The sequence below is a fragment of the Camelus ferus genome, chromosome 6 (assembly GCF_009834535.1).
Source record: "Camelus ferus isolate YT-003-E chromosome 6, BCGSAC_Cfer_1.0, whole genome shotgun sequence".
NCBI lineage: Eukaryota > Metazoa > Chordata > Mammalia > Artiodactyla > Camelidae > Camelus > Camelus ferus.
This window is the reverse complement of record NC_045701.1, coordinates 6,792,773-6,810,573: the sequence shown is the minus strand read 5'-3', so window position 1 is coordinate 6,810,573 and position 17,801 is coordinate 6,792,773. Positions and strand designations below refer to the sequence as shown.

General features: G+C 40.5%; 2 long non-coding RNA genes across 2 annotated transcripts in view; both read left to right on the top strand.

Annotated features, from left to right (window-relative positions):
* The first annotated feature begins 366 nt into the window (after positions 1-366).
* Positions 367-7,937, top strand: LOC116664076. Its single transcript, XR_004320409.1, has 3 exons — positions 367-616; positions 4,379-4,558; positions 7,387-7,937. It is a non-coding gene; the product is annotated as an uncharacterized LOC116664076 (long non-coding RNA).
* Positions 7,938-16,285: 8,348 nt separating this feature from the next.
* Positions 16,286-17,801, top strand: part of LOC116664077 — a 42,506-nt gene continuing 40,990 nt past the window's right edge. The window contains exon 1 of the long non-coding RNA XR_004320410.1: positions 16,286-16,492. This is a non-coding gene — a long non-coding RNA (uncharacterized LOC116664077). The remainder of the gene's footprint in view (positions 16,493-17,801) is intronic.

The following is a 17,801-nucleotide window of genomic DNA, read 5'->3' as shown; positions in this document are numbered from 1 at the left end:
TTTCTCATTAGGGTAAGAAAGAAATTCTTTACTGTAAATTTTGATTTAACACAAATATGCACTAGATGCTGCAGGGAATATATACCAAGCGTGGGTATCATCCTCATCAAGTTAAGTCATATCAAGAAAAAAAAAGTCAGTATTACAGGATTACCCAAATTGTTGTTCACGGGTTCTTACCTCTAACCACATGGCCCAGTGGTTCTCAAGTACAGCTGCACAACAGAACCATGTAGGACACTTTCAAAATACTACCAATGCTCGTGGCCCATCCCAGACCAATTAAGTCTGAATTACGAAATAAGGACTGAGTGTGGTATTTTTTAAAGTTTCCCAAGTGATCCAGACATGCAGCCGGGAGCAAGAATCACTGAGTGGCCGCAGTGTAATGGGAGAAGGGAATGACCAGGGGTGAGGGCGGAGAGAGCAGAGGGTTTGGCTAATTTATCCTGGCTGGTGAGGGAGCGTTTCATCGAATACATGGTCTTTGAGTTGAGATATGGAAAGCAAGAAGCAACAAAACATTCCACGCAGAGGAAACAGCAAGTGCAAAAGGCCTAAGGTGAGGCCAAGCAACTTATCTCTGCGGAGCAGCAAGACAGCGGCGCGGTTGAGGGTAAGGAGAGAGGGAGGGTGGAGGACAGACGACGAGGGGCAGAGGGGGCAGTGGCTCGATCCCTAGAACCTTGCAGCCTGTGGGCAAAAGCTTGGGTTTTCTTCTACTTCTGCTAGGGACATGGGAGCGTTTTACGTAATGGAAAAACCAGCGTCCGATTTTATTTTCAAATAGATCACCTTGGCTGTGATGTGGAAAGTGGATTTGGGGGCGATGGCAGAGCAGGAGCAGAGATGGGCTGGACGTAGTTGTGGTATATCAGAAGGGGGCTGGGGGCAGGCTTGGACGAGCATGCCGCCTTGTGATGCCTGGACCTTGGGGTGGCCATTTGTGAACACGGGTGACAAGTATGAGAACAAAACTCCAACATGCTGTGGGGAATGAAGGAGAAAAGGCCTGGATCCTCAGAGGCCTGGCTGAGCAGCTGAAGCAACACCAATGGATGACTATGCCAGACTGCTTATTTGAGGAAAACAAATCAAACCACTATTTAGGAAAGCCACAGCAGGCATATTTTCTGTTACTAGTAGCCAATGAATTGTAAACTAATATAACCACTGTTTTGTGTCAGGCCCTGGTACCAGGGGGATCCAGAAATAAAAAAACATTACATCCCTGCTTTGCCCCCAATTTTGAGCTGGTCTTTAGAGTTTAAAAATTTGCATTCAAAGGTGAAGAAGACAAAAATATTCCAGCGTTTGACCGCAGCATGAACTAGCTGCTCTCCTTTGCACAGATCCTAGAATCACAGGCATCAGCTGAACTGGATGGAGTCTGAGTCTCACAAATCTGGCAGCCAAGGGCCGGCAAAAACAGGAAGGTAGAAGTGAACTCAGGAGGAGAGAATTACAGTGCGAAGAGCTAGCAGAGGCCTCGGAATCATCTTGTCCACGCACAGTGCAGGAATCTGCTCAAAGAGAAGGCCCTTTTGATTCAGAGAAGGCCACTGAAAACCAAGATTCGACCATGGGCAAGGGGCAGAGGAAAGATTCCAACGACAAGGCAATGCTGTCCTTCTGGTCTCCATTGCTGTTTTCAGCCCAGTGCCTTCCCACTAACTCATAGTGAGTGCATGCAATGGAGTAAGGAAAGAAGAGGGAAGGGCACCAGGGTTAGAGCTAGGAAAGGAGGGTGTTTCCCCAGCACTGAGCCCAGGCTCCCAGGTGGTCTCGGCTCCTGGAGCTGTGCTCAGCAGTCCCTCACTGGCAGCTGGAGGCTGGGGCGGGGGGCAGAGGAAGGGGAGGCCTATCTCTCTGCTGAATGGGGATATGGGGGCCTGACACCCCAAGCTGGAACTCAAAACATATTTTCTTTTAGAAACATTATTCTGTCAGTGATTAAACAACACTGTCCTGCATTCCTAATGCTTTTTGGATTTAACACATCATTAGGGGTGGGGCTCGCCCAGGACCTCACTTTCTTTCTGTAATACTGTTTGAGGACCACTGTGGTTCAAGTTGCAAAAACTGGCTTCTAAAGGAACATTTTTATAAGGCATCTTTCCTGTGAGTTGAGGCTTGCTTGTGCTGTCTTGGATATCGTAACACAGGATATATATATTCAAGTACCCACATTTTGGGTCACCAGGTACTGCTGACATTTTTGATGTTTAATTTTTTGGACATTTCATTTTAACTTTTAGATTGACAAAAATGTTTTTTAAATTGAAGAAAATGTTCTTTTAGGTTAAAAATTCTTATTTTGGAGTGAAACTATCTTTCTCCCAGGAAATAATAACCTTTTTTTAATGTGTAAAAAAAAAAAAAGGCTTTTGTTTAAAATAAACTTGAAAAAAGTCAGACCATTATGTACATTTGAGACAGCCTTTTTTTTTTTTTATTTTTGACTCACAAGTTTTCTGAAGTAGAACAAATAACGTTTATAAAAGTTTTTTTCAATTGAGATGGGAAGTATTTTGGATATTTTGCAATATTGTATTAAAAATATTAAGACATTTTTTCCCTGAAATTTAGGTTTCACACATTGGGAGTACTATTTAATAGCATTGATATGAATATCCCGATGAGTGATATGCAACTACAATTTGATTTTTTGTGTATGTTGCAAAACAGATATAACGTTTTTATGAGTCAATGGATTTTGATAAATTACAATGCAATGACCATGCTGTTAGGAAGTACAAACCTTGTTATTAAGGAGCATCATAAGCCCCAGTTCATGGAGAATAAATTACAGCTGACCCTCTGTATCCACAGGTTCCACACCCACGGTTGGTTGAATATGTGGATACAGAACCTGTGGGCAAGGAGGGCGGGCTATAATAGAAGAACCTACCATATCTGTAATACCACAAACACCGTGCCACAAAAATAGCATATTTACACAATTTACATGTTACTAGGTCACACGGTAAATCAACAAATTTCAGTGAGTTAATGTTACAAGGAGCACATTTTTCCACTCAAGGACGATATAATCGTAAATCAACAACAAAATTATAGCTGTTTCACTTTAAGAACCCTAAAAACAACCCACACGTGACTAAATTATTCATGGATGAAAGAGGGAATCAGAAAGAAACTGTAAAACATCTAGAACTGAATGAGAATGAAAATTCTCCAAATAAAAACTTTTAGGCTATTGCTAGAGAGGGACCAGGAGAAGAAATGCTTATCTTCTAAGCTTGTATTAGAAAAAAAGAAAGATAAAAAAACTAATGACTTAAGTATTCAACTAAAGAAGGTAAAACAAATGGGGAAAAAGTACTGAAATATAAGAGAAGTAAACGATAACTAATAAAGAACAGAAATTACTGAATGCAAAACAAAACAATGGCAGAGACTGACACACTGAAGACAAATTTTGGTCCATTTGTTCAGTATTTTTTGACTGTTACTGATACTAGGAAGTCAGTAGTGATCCAAACAGATGAAAATCTCTTCTTTCATGGAAATTGTATTCTACTTGGGAGTCACACAGTAAACAAGATGAATAAACAAATAAAAAGTACAGTATGCTGGATGCTGATAGGTAAACTGATAGGAAAAACTGAAGCAAGGAAGTTGAATACAGAAATACTGGGGACTGGGAGGTAAAAAATCTTAAGAGGAAATGGCTCTGGTAGATCTCAAAAGAAAGTGACTTGTGTTTTTGTAAAAATGAATATAATAGGAAAATTTGATCAAAAATTAATAAAAGGAAAAAAAAAGAGAAAAAAAATTAATAAAAGGAGAGTAACAGTGGCCACTGAAATAATACTAGCACTGTAACAGATAACACAAGAATTTAGTCAGTAATGTAATAGATTATATATCTATGAACACATACACACAGTATCAAGTACGTAAACAATATTAACAAAGCATTAGGTAAGTATAAACCCAATACACTTTGACCAGAAAATCATAAGAGAATTCAGTATACTACTGCATGCTAATAAATTTGAGGACTCAGTCAAAACTAATACTTTCTTAGAAAAAATTTAAGTATCGAAAGAGACTCAAAAAGAAATAGTGAATAGGCCTAAAATCATTAAAGAAGTTGAGTCAGTATTCAAAAATTTAACCCCAAACTGCCCGCCAGGAGCAAATGATTTTAGAGATGAAATCTACTAAACTTTCAAGAAACAGGTTATAGGGTTGAATGGTGGCCTCCCCAAAAGTTATGTCCATGTCAGATCACTCCAACCTGTGAATATTTATTTGAGCAAATGACCTTCGCAGACGTAATTATGTAAAGGATCCTGAGATGAGGAGACTGTCCTGGGTTATCGAGATGGGCCCTAAACCCAATATCCTACAGGAGGTGCACAGAGGAGAGAGGCACCGACAGAACAGGAGGACACGTGACCGTGGAGGCCACCTGGAGTGATGCAGCAACAGCCACCAGAAGCTGGGAGAGACAACAGAACCTTCCCAAGAGCCTCCGGATGGAGCATGGCCCTGCTGACACCTCAATATTAGACTTCCAGCTTCTAGGACTGTAAGAGAGTAAATTCCTGTTGTTTTAACCACCAAGTTTGTGCTAATTTATTATGGCAGCTTCAAGAAACTAATATACAGATAATCCCAATATTATAAAAACTGTTCTTAAATAATAGAAAAAAGGAGGAGAAAGCTTGCAACTCATTTTATAAACCTAGTACAACCTCAATACCAAATAAGCTCCACTCAGTTACAGCAACATATACATACCAAACAGAACATGAGCATCCAGAAAAATGACATACTCTACCCAGGAAAGGATTACCTTTGAAATGCAAGGGTAGTTTAACAGAAGAAAAGCTATTCATCTCCATTAACAACTTAAAGGAAGAAAGATCCAAAATTATTTTAGTAGATACAGGAAATAAATGCATTTTATAAAATTCAGAATACCGACATGATTAAAATAAAATTCTTAGAAAACTAGGAACAGAGAAAAAATATGATTTTTTTAAAGTTATTAAAAACCTAGGGCATATAGCACAGGGAACTACATTCAATACCTTGTAACAGCCTATAATGAAAAAGAATATGAAAAGGAATATATATATATATATATATACATACACACACACACACACACACACACACACACACAACTGCATCACTATGCTGTACACCGGAAATTAACACAACACTGTAAATCAACTATACTTCAATTTAAAAGAACAAAAGCCTAGGGAAAACATATTTCATAATGAGATATTTTAAGATCCAGAACACAACAAGGAGGGGGATGGGGACAATGGACCACAACCAATGACTGACTAACAGAGGTAGAAAAGGTGGGTTCTGTTGCTTCCAGGCAAGAAGAATGGGAGGCGCCCCTACACTTTGGAGCTCCTGGGGGGGTCGGGCTGTAGCTGGGTGTCAGCTCAACCCGGTATTTGCCTACCTGCCTCCCCTCTCTTCTCTGATCCCCTCACTCCCTTGCAAGTTTCAATTAAGAGTAATTTCCCCTCAATAAATCACTTTGACAGGAAACCACATCTCTGACTCTGCGTCTAGGAGGCCCAACCCAAGACACTGAACAAATCTCAATGTCAAGTTCCCTGACTAGATTATTCCTAAGAGAACACATCACCTGTCATTGTTATGGAACAGCACAATGCAGCCATCGCTAGTCATATTCTGTGACAAAAACATTTTAGGCAGCTGAATATGTGGACTGAAATGAGGGTTGTTGATCTAAGAAATCTGATATTTTTCAATATTCCCAAATTATTATGATTTTCTCTCTGCTTTACCAGTTTTCACAGACAGTTATGTCACTTAATATCACAGAATACGACCACTAAATTCTCTTCCAGTTCTTAAACATTATGATTCAAAAGCATTAGATTATATGCTATCTTTGAACCTCAGAACTTGAAGAGGCCCAAGAGACCATTCCTTCTATCCCTCTGATTTTGCGATGAGGGAAAAGAAAGCAAGAAAAGAGAATGACAAACCCAGCCCAGAATTTCCTGTGTTCTGTGAGCTATAGACCCAGCAAAGGAAATAAAACAAAGTTCCCTAAAGTGAAGGGCTCATCCTCGCACAGACAGGAGGCAGCAGCACCTAATAACTCAATGGCGGAGCCAGGCTCAGATGCTCCACCTCGATTCCCAGACAGAGCTCATTCCTGAGGAAGGAAGACAGAAGAGGTATCATGCTAAATTGCCAACGTCCCATTTTGAACAAAAAAGATTTATGCCACAAAACATAGTTCTTTCTCCATTTGTAAAATGAAGAAGTGAGACAAATTCAACAAAAATCATGACACTAATAACTATCACATGCTGAACATTTACTCCCAATCCGGTGATGCGGATTCCATTATCATCATTTCTACAACGAGTTTATATGACCCCAAAGCCTCTCAGCCACTCAACTCCAATGCTTCACAACAGAGCTGCTGGTTCTTGACCTTGAATTCACACAAAATTCACCTGGCTTCTTGTTCAAAATGCAAAATCCTGAGCTCCACCTTTAGGGATTTAGATTCTAGATCTAAGATGCAGCCAGAAATCTTCATTGAAGAAAAAATTAGGTGATGATCCTATAGTCACACTTTGAGGAACACTGAATCTCACCCCTCTCTCTTAGTTATCTGAATGCCTGCATTGTTTTCCCCTCCTGCAAACAGCGAAAGAAGCAATAAGGTAATTGACACAAAACCTAAGAAGAGTTGCTGGTATATCTCATCTTTTTTGCCCAGCACTATCTTTTAGGAACTCCTCTATCCATAAGACAAATATTTGAGAATAATTTTGCAACCAAATGTTGAATTCCTCAATCAGGTTTAATAGTAATGATTTTAGCCACACATGTAGTACAGTTACTTAGGTGCACTACCCAAAGTCAAAAGTTGCAATTACATATACAAAAAAATAGTGATTTAAAAGTTGGTTGGGACATCAAGCATTAATCCAGCTTTATCATTTTACAGATAAGACATTACTTACTCAGTCACAGCACACGCTTTTTGGTAGTAATCAAAACAAGAACCTACTTCTCTTAACTCCTAACTGTGCTTTAATTACATTTGGCGCTTTCTCCATAAAATACTTTTAGTATGTGGTATTCTAAAAGTCTTCCTAACTCATAATATTTTTATTAAAATTAAATGATTTTTTAAAAGCCTAGAATGTGTTTAATTTTTTCCCTTCATTTTGAAAGCAAAGTCCCTGGGAAAAAGTATGTGGCTTGCCTATACATCCAAACAAGAAAACAACACATGTAAGATCATGAGCTGCACTGTCCTTATTGACATGCAGACAACTTTCAGAAAGATTTCTGCAGCATGAATTCTACCTCTACTCATTTATCACTTTGTGTTTGTAGCTTACATTGAAGCTGTGAGAAGACCTGCAATTTCCAAGAAACAGAAGGCAAGCCAGTGAAGCACACCCCTGCAGCACTGTGAATCTTGGGGTCACCAGGTAATACTTTGAGGAGGCAGAGAAGTCTTGGGTTCTCAACAATCCCATAAAGTAAGACGGCCCCACAATGGATCCCAAAGCAAGGGAAGATAGAGGGCTGAATGCCAGCAATTAGTCATGACAAGGACGTAGGAAAGTGTTCAAATGAGCTTCACTGGTAAGTCATGCTTTAAAAACAATGACCAAAGTCAAGTGTTTCAGTTTTTAAAAGCCACTTCAGGAAACCTCTGAGTTGATCTATGTCGATTAGACTAAGCCAACATGCTAATCATGAGCAAAAATGTTCTGTCTAGAAGACTTGACTCTTGTCTATTACAGCAGAAACGGAGGTGAGAGAGCAGAGGAGGGGTGAGGAGTAAATCATAGGATTTAAACACATGGTGACAAGGCCAGGTGCCCAGGGATAGACAGATTACTAAGAAATTTATGATATGGTAATTTCAATTCTGAGTCGTGGCGTGTGACTTATTTTTAAGTTCCAAAGTACTCTGGACATTTTGTAGTCATGATACAACCATTTGGAACACTTAACATCCATGAAAAGATTATAAAACAAGAATGTAAACGAAAAAAAATGGTTGGAGGTTTTTCATTCTTCATGTTTTTTCCTTATACCGTACCTTTAGATACCAAAACCTCTAAGTATTTTCCAAAAAATGACAGCATGTAACATCAGGGATTCACAAGGTAACTGATTTGCTGGTCTTGGGTGTGGCCAGTTCTAAGAAATTTATAATTTAGGGCTTGATAATTAGAATAAGACCTGAGACCTAAAACCAGACAATTCCTATCCTAGATACAGACCTTTGGAACTTATCTTCCGGTTTCATCTTCAGAATAGACAAGAGGATCATTGGAATGTGAAAGTGAAAGATCCCATCCTCCCTACACTGACTGTCAAGACACACAGGGCAGCCTTCAGAGTAGACGTCAACTCCAACCTCTCCCTCTCCTCTCCACTTCCAGTTCTTACTCATTTTGCTTTGGAACTATTTCAAACACCGAGCCCTTCTTCTCTTTCCTGCTGTCTTCTGTCTTTCTCCCTCAGCACACAGAACATAGTCCTCAAGTCCATCTCTACTCTCACTATGCCTGTGTGATGATATGACAGTTAACCTCCCAGAAAACAAGTTTGATCATACCATGCTTATAGATGCCCGCAGGATAGGGTTCAAATCTGTAACGTGAAATTAAAGTACCCTTCCCATTCTCGGTCATGGGTTGGTAAACTATGGCCTGTGGGCCAAACCTGGTCCACCAACTCTTTTTGTATATAAAGCCATGCCCATTCATTTACATGTTGTCCATGACTGCTTTCACAGTACAATAAGTTGAATACAAAGAGTTGAATAAGTCCCCCTCAAGCCACAAATATTTATTATCTTTACAGAAAAAGGTTACCAACTCTGATCCAGGCTTCAAACCACTTTTTCAGTCTCCTATTATGTCTGTCCCCACCATGTATGTTTCCCATATTCTAAAATTAGACTGATTTCTAACTATTCCCCAAACATACCGTTGTCTTTTAAGATTACTTACTTCTGAACACATCGTTCATGCTGCTAAAATTGCTAAATGTCCTTTCTTTCTTTAAGACTCAACCCAAATATTAGCATCTCTATGAAGATTTCCATGACTCCCACAAGCAGATTGACCCCTCCGTCCTCCCTTCTGTCTTAACACTTTATATGTTGTTTCTGTTATAGCATTTATCACAGCATTATAAGCCTGTGATCTCTGCTCTGTCTCGCAGAGTGCCTAACTTACCTGAGTATTCAATACATGTTTGACGAATGAATGAATGATTTGTAGACAATGCATATAAATTTGGAACACTGGCCATGGTGTGTCAAATTACATTTTACTAATTTAATTAACTTAGCCATGTCACAGAAAAGTGTGCTTTGTCCACAGGGAAAGTTTTGGGATAGCATCCAAAATGAATTGCCATTTAGCCTTAACAAAAATAAAAACAAAAAAACATGGGAAGCCAAGGTGAGTAGTTTTTACCTTAAGTACAGTATATTCTTACCAGTGAGATATCAAGGAAAAAATATGGGTGTTCAGAAAACAGAATCCTTCTATTTAATCTTTCTCTTTTTCTGTCTTAGAGGAAGAAAGAACAAATGGCAGAGCTGAGTTTTAATGAAGGCTGTGCCCTGGCATCACCTCCCTTTTCCTTAATAAAAATCCACTCTACCAAGTAGGGATTTACGCATTTTTTGAACAACATACTTAAATCCCTCCTCAGTCCTTTTGTAAATCTCTGTAGTGACCAACTGACATCTTTAATAGGGGGGTCAATCCTAGCCCAAAAGGTACTTGTGGGCACCCATGTTTCAGAGCTAGAGTCACTAAAGACATGTTAGAAAAGGTAGAAGTAAATTTGAGACACTAGCCCAATGTTCTCTCACATTATATAATGTTTCTCAATAATTCTCAAAACTGAACCAAGCACATTTCTGAAAGATCAAAGTAATTATTTTTCATTTAATAGGCTCAAACACTGGAATAAAATATTCAATTCATACCAGTAAGACTGCTTGATTTTTTTTGTACCTACTGTATAAGGAAATAATCCTGTTTTTACCTTTGAAAGAGCACTTGTCCTATAGTTTCTTAAAAAGCTAAAATAGGTAGAAAAATAATTGGAAGCAAAATATCAGAAGGTTCCACAGATCCCTCTTGGAAAAAGCTCTTATGCTGAAGTTTGAACACACACGTTGGAGGCTCCCACCAGGACCCAAGGGCAGACCGTAGCCCCAGTGCTTTGTGCTGTGTCAGAGCATCCTCCAGCCACTGTGGTTTTTACTAGCTAGGGTAAGGGGTTGATAAGCCAGACAGTACTCCACTTATGTCTTTGGTCCATGCCAGGCATGTCTTTTAGCCCAGTTCCCAAGATAGCAGGAATTATAGGAGACTACCATGGTTGAAAATCAAGTTTGTATCCTAAGGTTGTTGGGAACGAGCTGATTTAGAATCAGAAGACCTAATCTGAGCCAAGTTTTTAAAATCATTTCTGAGCTTTCATATTTTCATCTGAAAATTGGAAAATATAATAGTACATCAATTGCAAGGATGAGTCTATGAGTCAAAGGTGAGAAATGAATCCACAAAGCCAGAAGAAATACATATTAATTAAAAAAAAATATTGAGTGAGAAAGGCTTTTCTAGACATGAAAACAAAGGAAAAACCAAAGAGGAAAAGATCAGTGGGTCCTCCTCTGAGGGTTTAGAGAGAAATTCTCCATTGGAATTGAGTGAGCTATGTGGGATTATGGCCTTAAAAGTGGTCACCTTTTCCCCTTTCTATGTTTGAACAGGGATTTGATCTATTTCCTCAACACGGAATGGCCGTAAAAGGCACAACGTGTGCATATTGATTCTTCTGTTGTCCCAATTACTTTCGAACATCTCTACCACATACTGTCTTTTCCCTATGCACAGTGCAATGGCTGTCCTATAAAAGTGCATATTTTCGGGGGGGACAGGGTATATAGTTCAGTGGTATTAAGGTCCTGGGTTCAATCCCCAGTCCCGCCATTAAAATAAACAGATAAGTAAACCTAATTACCTCCACACCAACAAAAATAAATAAATAATTTTTAGGTGCATATTTTCTTGATGAAGGAATGTCAGACACAGAGAAAAGACATGGAAGAATTTAAAAATTATAGGGACCCAGAGAGTCCAGAAGAATCAGAAGAGTCAAAACCCACGTCTATGACTATGAATGGCTAAACAGACTTTTTAACAAAGTCCAAGGCAATGATAAAATGTGAAAAACACTTGCAGCATTTATGACAATGTTCTTAACATATAAATATTTTCAGAATTGTAAGAAAAATACTGACATATTCAGAGAAACTGTCAAAGACACAGATAATTCACAAAAGAAGATATAAAAATAGTTAATAAACAGATAAAAATATAACTATGGATTAAGAAGGCAGATTCAAGCAAAGACATTGTCCATTAATTACAGTGATTCTCAAACTAAACTGCATACATATCACAGTCCTTTGTGGAGGTCTTGAAAAACACAAATGTCCAGGCTCCATCTCTCAAAGATTCTGATTCAAGAGATCAGAGGTGGAGCAAGAACCCGTTTAACAATTTCAAAAATAGGGACTTACACTGAGAGCACCTGCTCCCTGTATAGGGTTTAAGTGGTCTCAGGGCCCAGCACTATTATTTCTTATCGTGTAACTTTCCTAATCTTGAGTTTCTAATTTTGACATAAGTGATGTGTTTTATCTGCTGAGGTATCTCCAGAATTTTCTTTCTATTGCCGTCACATATAAATATTAGAGCTCTGCATTTAGAAATGTATCACAAACTTTCCTTTTCATAAATCTGAAGGCATTTCCCCATTGTCTTCTGCTTTATTTTGTTTGCAGGTGGAGTCTGAGGTAAACCTGATTTGAAGGTAATTTTTTAACTTCCTTCACACGTGTGAGTTGTCTCTTATTTTAAAAATTCAAAAACATCACTAGGATGTTAAGCTATTGCTAAGCCAAAAGCATGGATTTATTTTTGGCTTACTTAAGTTCTTTCAATTCATTATTTAGCACAGGAAAATTAGTTTCAATTATACCTTTGGTTACTATTTCTTTCTTTTACTTTGGTTTAGCCATCAAAATTACTTGTGATTTCTTCCTATTGTAAAGTTTCTGACCTCCTACTGAACAGTTCCCCACTCATTGATTTTTATCTTGGACTTTCCATATGCATTCTGGATGATTTATTTACTTATATTTGTCTCTACATCACTGAATCAGTTTATTTCTACAGCATCAATGCTGTGCTTTGTGGGTTCCAAGGAGAATTTTTAAGCTGATCTTGAAATATGGATAAATATCTATAGTCATTTCTCGTTTTGACAGGAATGTTTTGGCATATTTGTCCTCATCTTAGTCATTTTCTGTTATGACAACCTGATCTTGTTTCATAGAAGTCATGTCCTCCTGTATTTTTTTTTTGAGGAACCCAGAGGAATGTATTATAAGATTTTAATTTAGTTTCAGAAAATCATTTTTAAAATCAGTCTCTTCCAAGTCTTCAGAACGTCCTTTTGTTTTATGTTTTACTATCTGTTCATAAGCATGGATATATATTTACATCTATGCATGTGTCTGTATCTATATCTATATTTCCATGTTACATGCTTTTTTTTCCTACCCTCTCTACCTTCCTTCCTCCCTCCCTCTTATCCATCTGTCCATCCCTCCATCCATTCTTTATTCACCCTGTTCTCCAGGGTTATTGCCTCATCAGCAGAGAAGACAGCATCCTCAGATCTCCTTAGACATCCCTGCTGCTCACTTGGGTACTGGCTGCCCCTGCTTCTCGGTCCAGTTTGATGTGCAGTGCCCTTGTTCAGTTTGCCACAGACAGGCTTCTTCCAGTGTGGTGTGCTCAGATGAAGCTTGATCTGATATTTGCCTTTTTGACACCTCATGGAAAATCAGACACAGCTAGAAACACCATGCACCATTCACAAATCTCCCCCTGTCTTTACTCCTGTCGGCAGTACTTTTCCTCAGACAGCTCAGAGCTAGTCATGGCGTACGGCAAACTTTGAGTTACCGTGACAATGTCTATAGGAAAACAGCTGCTGTGGGCAAGGAAGAGGAGGGCTCTGGGCCTGGAAGTCAGTGTTTAATTGGCTTGCACCCCCCTACTTTCCTCAGTAGTGCAGTGCTGGTTAAGCCCAGACAGTGGGTGTGAGTGCAGCCTTCTCAGCAAGCTTCTGGCCGGCTGGTTCACAGGGGAGGATGTGCGGTTTGTGATATGGAAACCTACCATGAACGTGGTCTCAGCCCATATTCCTCAGTGGCTCGGTTAACTTAAATCCCTGACAGTGGCAAGCTGAGATAATCATTCTGTCACCAGTTCCTATCTTTTTATGTATTTTGGGAACATTTTAGTGGGAATCTGGGAGAAGGTTTACTGGGCATACCTAATTTACCACGGTGAGAACTCAGATGGTGAGAGTCCTGAGTACATTTTCAAAATCTCCCACTCACAATATACGTGTATGAGAGTTTTCAAGTCTGTTAAAGAATAAAGCGAGAAAATGGGCTAATTGAAGGTGGTACAAGGGAATTAAAAACTCTAAGTTTTACAAAAATGTAGGCACTTTGTTTTATTGTACCCCTGAAGGTAAGTCAGCACAAAGTAATTGGGGAATACTTCCGCTAGCAAACGGCAACAGCTGTGACACTCTGAATTGGGCTAGAAATTTGGAAATCAACTACAAAAGGGATGATGTACATGGAAGATCCTCAGGATCCTTACAGAAACTACAGGATCTAAGTTTGTGTTATTTGTATCTGTATTATTGGTATATATTTATAATTTGTATATAAATTATCATAGACTGGGGCTGTGCAGTGAATATACTAGGGCTCAGAAGGTCTGCATCCTGAGTTTCATCAAGAAGGGAATTAATATTCAACAGGGAAAATCAAGTACCACACTGTGCCCCACCACCCAAGGCAGTTCTGGTCATTGGACCTCAGCAAAATGTAAGCACCCTGGAGAAGGCTGGAGAAGGACATCTGAAGTGATTAAGGGAACAGACAACCAGGCTTTCTGCTCACAGGACTGGGGAAGTCCTGGTGACGGGAGACTGTAAGTTCAAACAATGCATAATGATTTCAAGAGGTCCAATAGATATTCTTTCTTTTTCTCCCTTCCTCCCTCCCTTCCTTCCCCCCTTCTTTCCTTCCTTTCTCCCTCCCTCTATCCTTCCCTCCCTCCCTCTCTCTTTCTCTAGACACTCAGGTGGGAATTTTTACAAAACCATGTATTATGCTCTGTTAATGAGCTTAATAAGATACTAAGAGGAAGCAGAGTTGTCTGTGGCAGAACCAAACTTTTCAAGGTGACGCAGGGGAGGACAGCCTTGGCTGCCAGGCACAGAATCTGGAGCTGGCTGGTTGGCTGGACCAGTTCTGCTGCAGCATTTCTGACGCTTTTATGACTGCACAGTGCATGATAAGTGTTCTCTTCACCTCTCGCTTGTCTTGTGCTTTCAAATACTTAGGTGAAATTGGCTATGGAATTCCGACACTCCCTCACTGTAACGCTCTTGTGAAGGTGCCGATTCTCAGCACGGACTTCAACAGAAGAGAAGGGAGAAATTAGATAAGGAAACACAACAGAAAACAGGACACAAATAGAAATAAGGAATGCATCCCTTTTCTGAATTACCTCAAATGAACCTTTAAGGGATCATGGGGCAAAATTTCAATAGTAAATGATTCTGCCCTAAAACATAAGGACCAATATAATTACTGAGCATTCTGCAAGACTCTAAATGAGTCCTTAAAAGCTCAGTGTGTGTTATCAGTGTGGCTGCCATCTCATAACGGATCTTTTAAATTTTTCCTTTGGTTTTAACAGAGAAGAACATAAACTACTATTTATTGACAGGCAGCTACAGTAGGAAGCACTTTATATTATTCCATTTTATCCTCAGAACAACAGCCCTTCAAGGGGGGATATTGTTATTTTACAGATAAATGAGGCTTAGGAAATTGCTGAAAGTCACACGGCTATCAAGTTCAGAGCCACTTCCCTACACTTCCTGCTGAATTACAAAGCACTGATGTTAGTCTGCTCAGGCGACAAATGAAGTTGTTTACAGATAGACAGAGGGCTGTCGTGGGGCAGAAGGAGAACACTTCACACTGTGGGCCCAGTAGGTAGACGGCTAGAGGCGGCAGTGGCAGGTTCAGAGTGCGGGGTCCCTCCTACTGCCAGAGCCCATATGGGTGTTCATAAGTGAACATGCCAAAACGCCGTCCTGACAACTTCTACCAGACCAGCCATGTTTGCGCTTCCCATTGGCCCTTCTTTCCTCTTTATCTGCCCTGTGACTCTGAGCTCACCCGTCTCTTGGGTTCAGCCTGTTGCGTCCTCGCCTACTGCTGTGCCCGTGGTCGCTTGGCCCGTGCCCAAGTCTACTTCCTCTATGGAGGGACCCACAGTGGCCTCTTCAGCTCCTGCTGGTGTCTGACCTCAGCCAAGACCCGGGTTCAGCTTGTTATTCCCCTCACTTGTGCTGACAGTGGGAAGGGAGCCCATTCTGTGGCACAGGAAGAAGCTCATTCCAGGGAGCACATCTTGCTGTCCTGCGAGCAGAGCGATCTAAAGAGTGGATGTTCCGCCTGGGGTGGTAGTTACAATTTTTGTCACTGAAGGGACTCAGACATAATCGTGTGAGGACTTGGTGGGGACAGCACCTGCCTCTAGGTTCTGATGCAGGAACAAAGACTGCCCAAGCCTTGGTGGTCTGCATCAGCTCAGGCTTACTTTTCACTCAGGTTACATGTCCTCCGTGGTTGTCAGGAGTCTCCTCTGCCTCACTATCCCCTGGCGGCCCAGGCCGACAGGGCTGCCCTCACCTGGGACACTGCAGGTCTCGTGTCCGAGGAAAAAAGAGTTATGACAAACCAGCAGTTGTTTCTTAGAGCCACGACTCAGAAGGGACATGCGTGCTCATATTGCATTGACCAAAGCAAGTCCCATGGCCACTGCTGAGTTAAAAAGGGTGGGGATGTGTAGCTGTCCCTTGGGGAAGGGCAGCTACAAGTCCTCTGGCCAAGCTTGGCATCAGTGGGCTGGGAAGTGTAAGGGGCAGTGAGCCTTTGCAACAGTGACATAATCCCCACAACATTGCTGCCAAAACAGGGATTAGAGAAGTACTACTGGGGTGATTTAGGCTGGGTGGTTTGTAAGTTTCTCTCTCTAACCTTGAGATTCTACGATATGCCAGGGTTCCCCAACCTTTTGTGAGAAGCAATTCCTTTTGAAATACTGAGGCAGAGAGATGAAGGCTTGGAGCAACAGAGATAGGAAAGTTCCCGAAGCAGGCTGGCAACACGTCTCACTACACCCTTCTATGAAGATGCTGTACAGTCTCCTGCGGGGCTGCCCAATGGAAAAGCAGTGCGAACCCCACATGTAATTTTAAATTGTCCTGGAGTCACACTGTAAAGGTAAAAAGAAGTGGGTAATATTCATTTTAGTAATATAGTTTATTTAATCCAATGTACTTAAAATATTTTCATTTCAACACAAAATCAATATTAAACTACCAATGAGATGTTTTACTTTCTTTGTTTCATACTCAGAATTTTAAATTCGTATGTATTTTACACTTAGAGCCCATCTTAATTTGGAATAGCCACATTCTAAGTACTCCTGGCTACTTGTAAAGGACAGTGCGAATTTAGTGGGAAATGGTGAAGTTCTGGTATCAAACAGGCCTGGATTTGGGGCGTGAGGTTTGGGGAGGATCCTGAGCTGCTGCTCTGGAGTAGAGATGGAGAGAGGAAGCAAGAAGAAAGAAGGTTTTATCTGTATCCCTACAGAGGCATGAGTACAGCAGAGTGGTTCAGAGAGTGGATTCAGACAGGCCAGATTTAAAACTGACTTGACTGGAAACCAGCTCTGCCACTTGCTAACTCCCTGATCTGGGGTAAGTTATTTAACTTCTCTTTCTCTCAGTTTTCTTCGCTGTAAAAAGAGGAAATTTTAACTCCCCTTGAATGGCCTCTGCAAAGATTGTTAATAGCATATGTATGTGGCCGGGCACATACTAGATAATGAATGGTTGTTTATGATAACAACTGTATTATTGTTTTTGTGAGGAAAGAAGACGGGTAGAGGGGACAAACATCACTGCCACAGAAGAGGGGATGTTAATGGCAGGGAGCAGGTTAGAGTTTACAATCAGGGAGTTGCACCAATGAGTTAGCCAATTGTTCAGGCAGGGAACACTGAGTCTACACTGCTTTCCTTTACCATTCACTCCACAGATCTTTAAAGGTCATTGTCTTCCTTTAGAATCTTTCTCCCTTCAACTCAACTTCTTCTACCTAGCATCCTCTTTGCTTCAGTAATCCTAGCTAGAAAGGCTTTGAATTTCATACTCAGAAGGGTTTGGAGAAAGAATATAGCTTACAAAAGGAAACGAGATTTTGTGTTGGTGCCCACAGATCTGACTACTGCTTCCGGTAGCCTGTTTCCTATAATGGACTCCTGTCTTGAGACAGTGAGCCATTTTGTTTCTGGCCAAATCTGGATTGCTGAGCAGGCACAAAAATGAAAGGATCCTTTCCTAAGAGTATATCTTCAGCATCATCATCAGGGGTCCAGCATAGAGCCCAAGAGAGCATAAAGAGACAGCATACCCCGAAATTAATGTATCTTATCATTAGGGTTGGGAGAGAAAGAACCCTGTGGGGGTTAAAATAGGACTAAAAGCTGTAACCAGCCCCTCTTCTTTGGCTCTGTCTTAGGAAA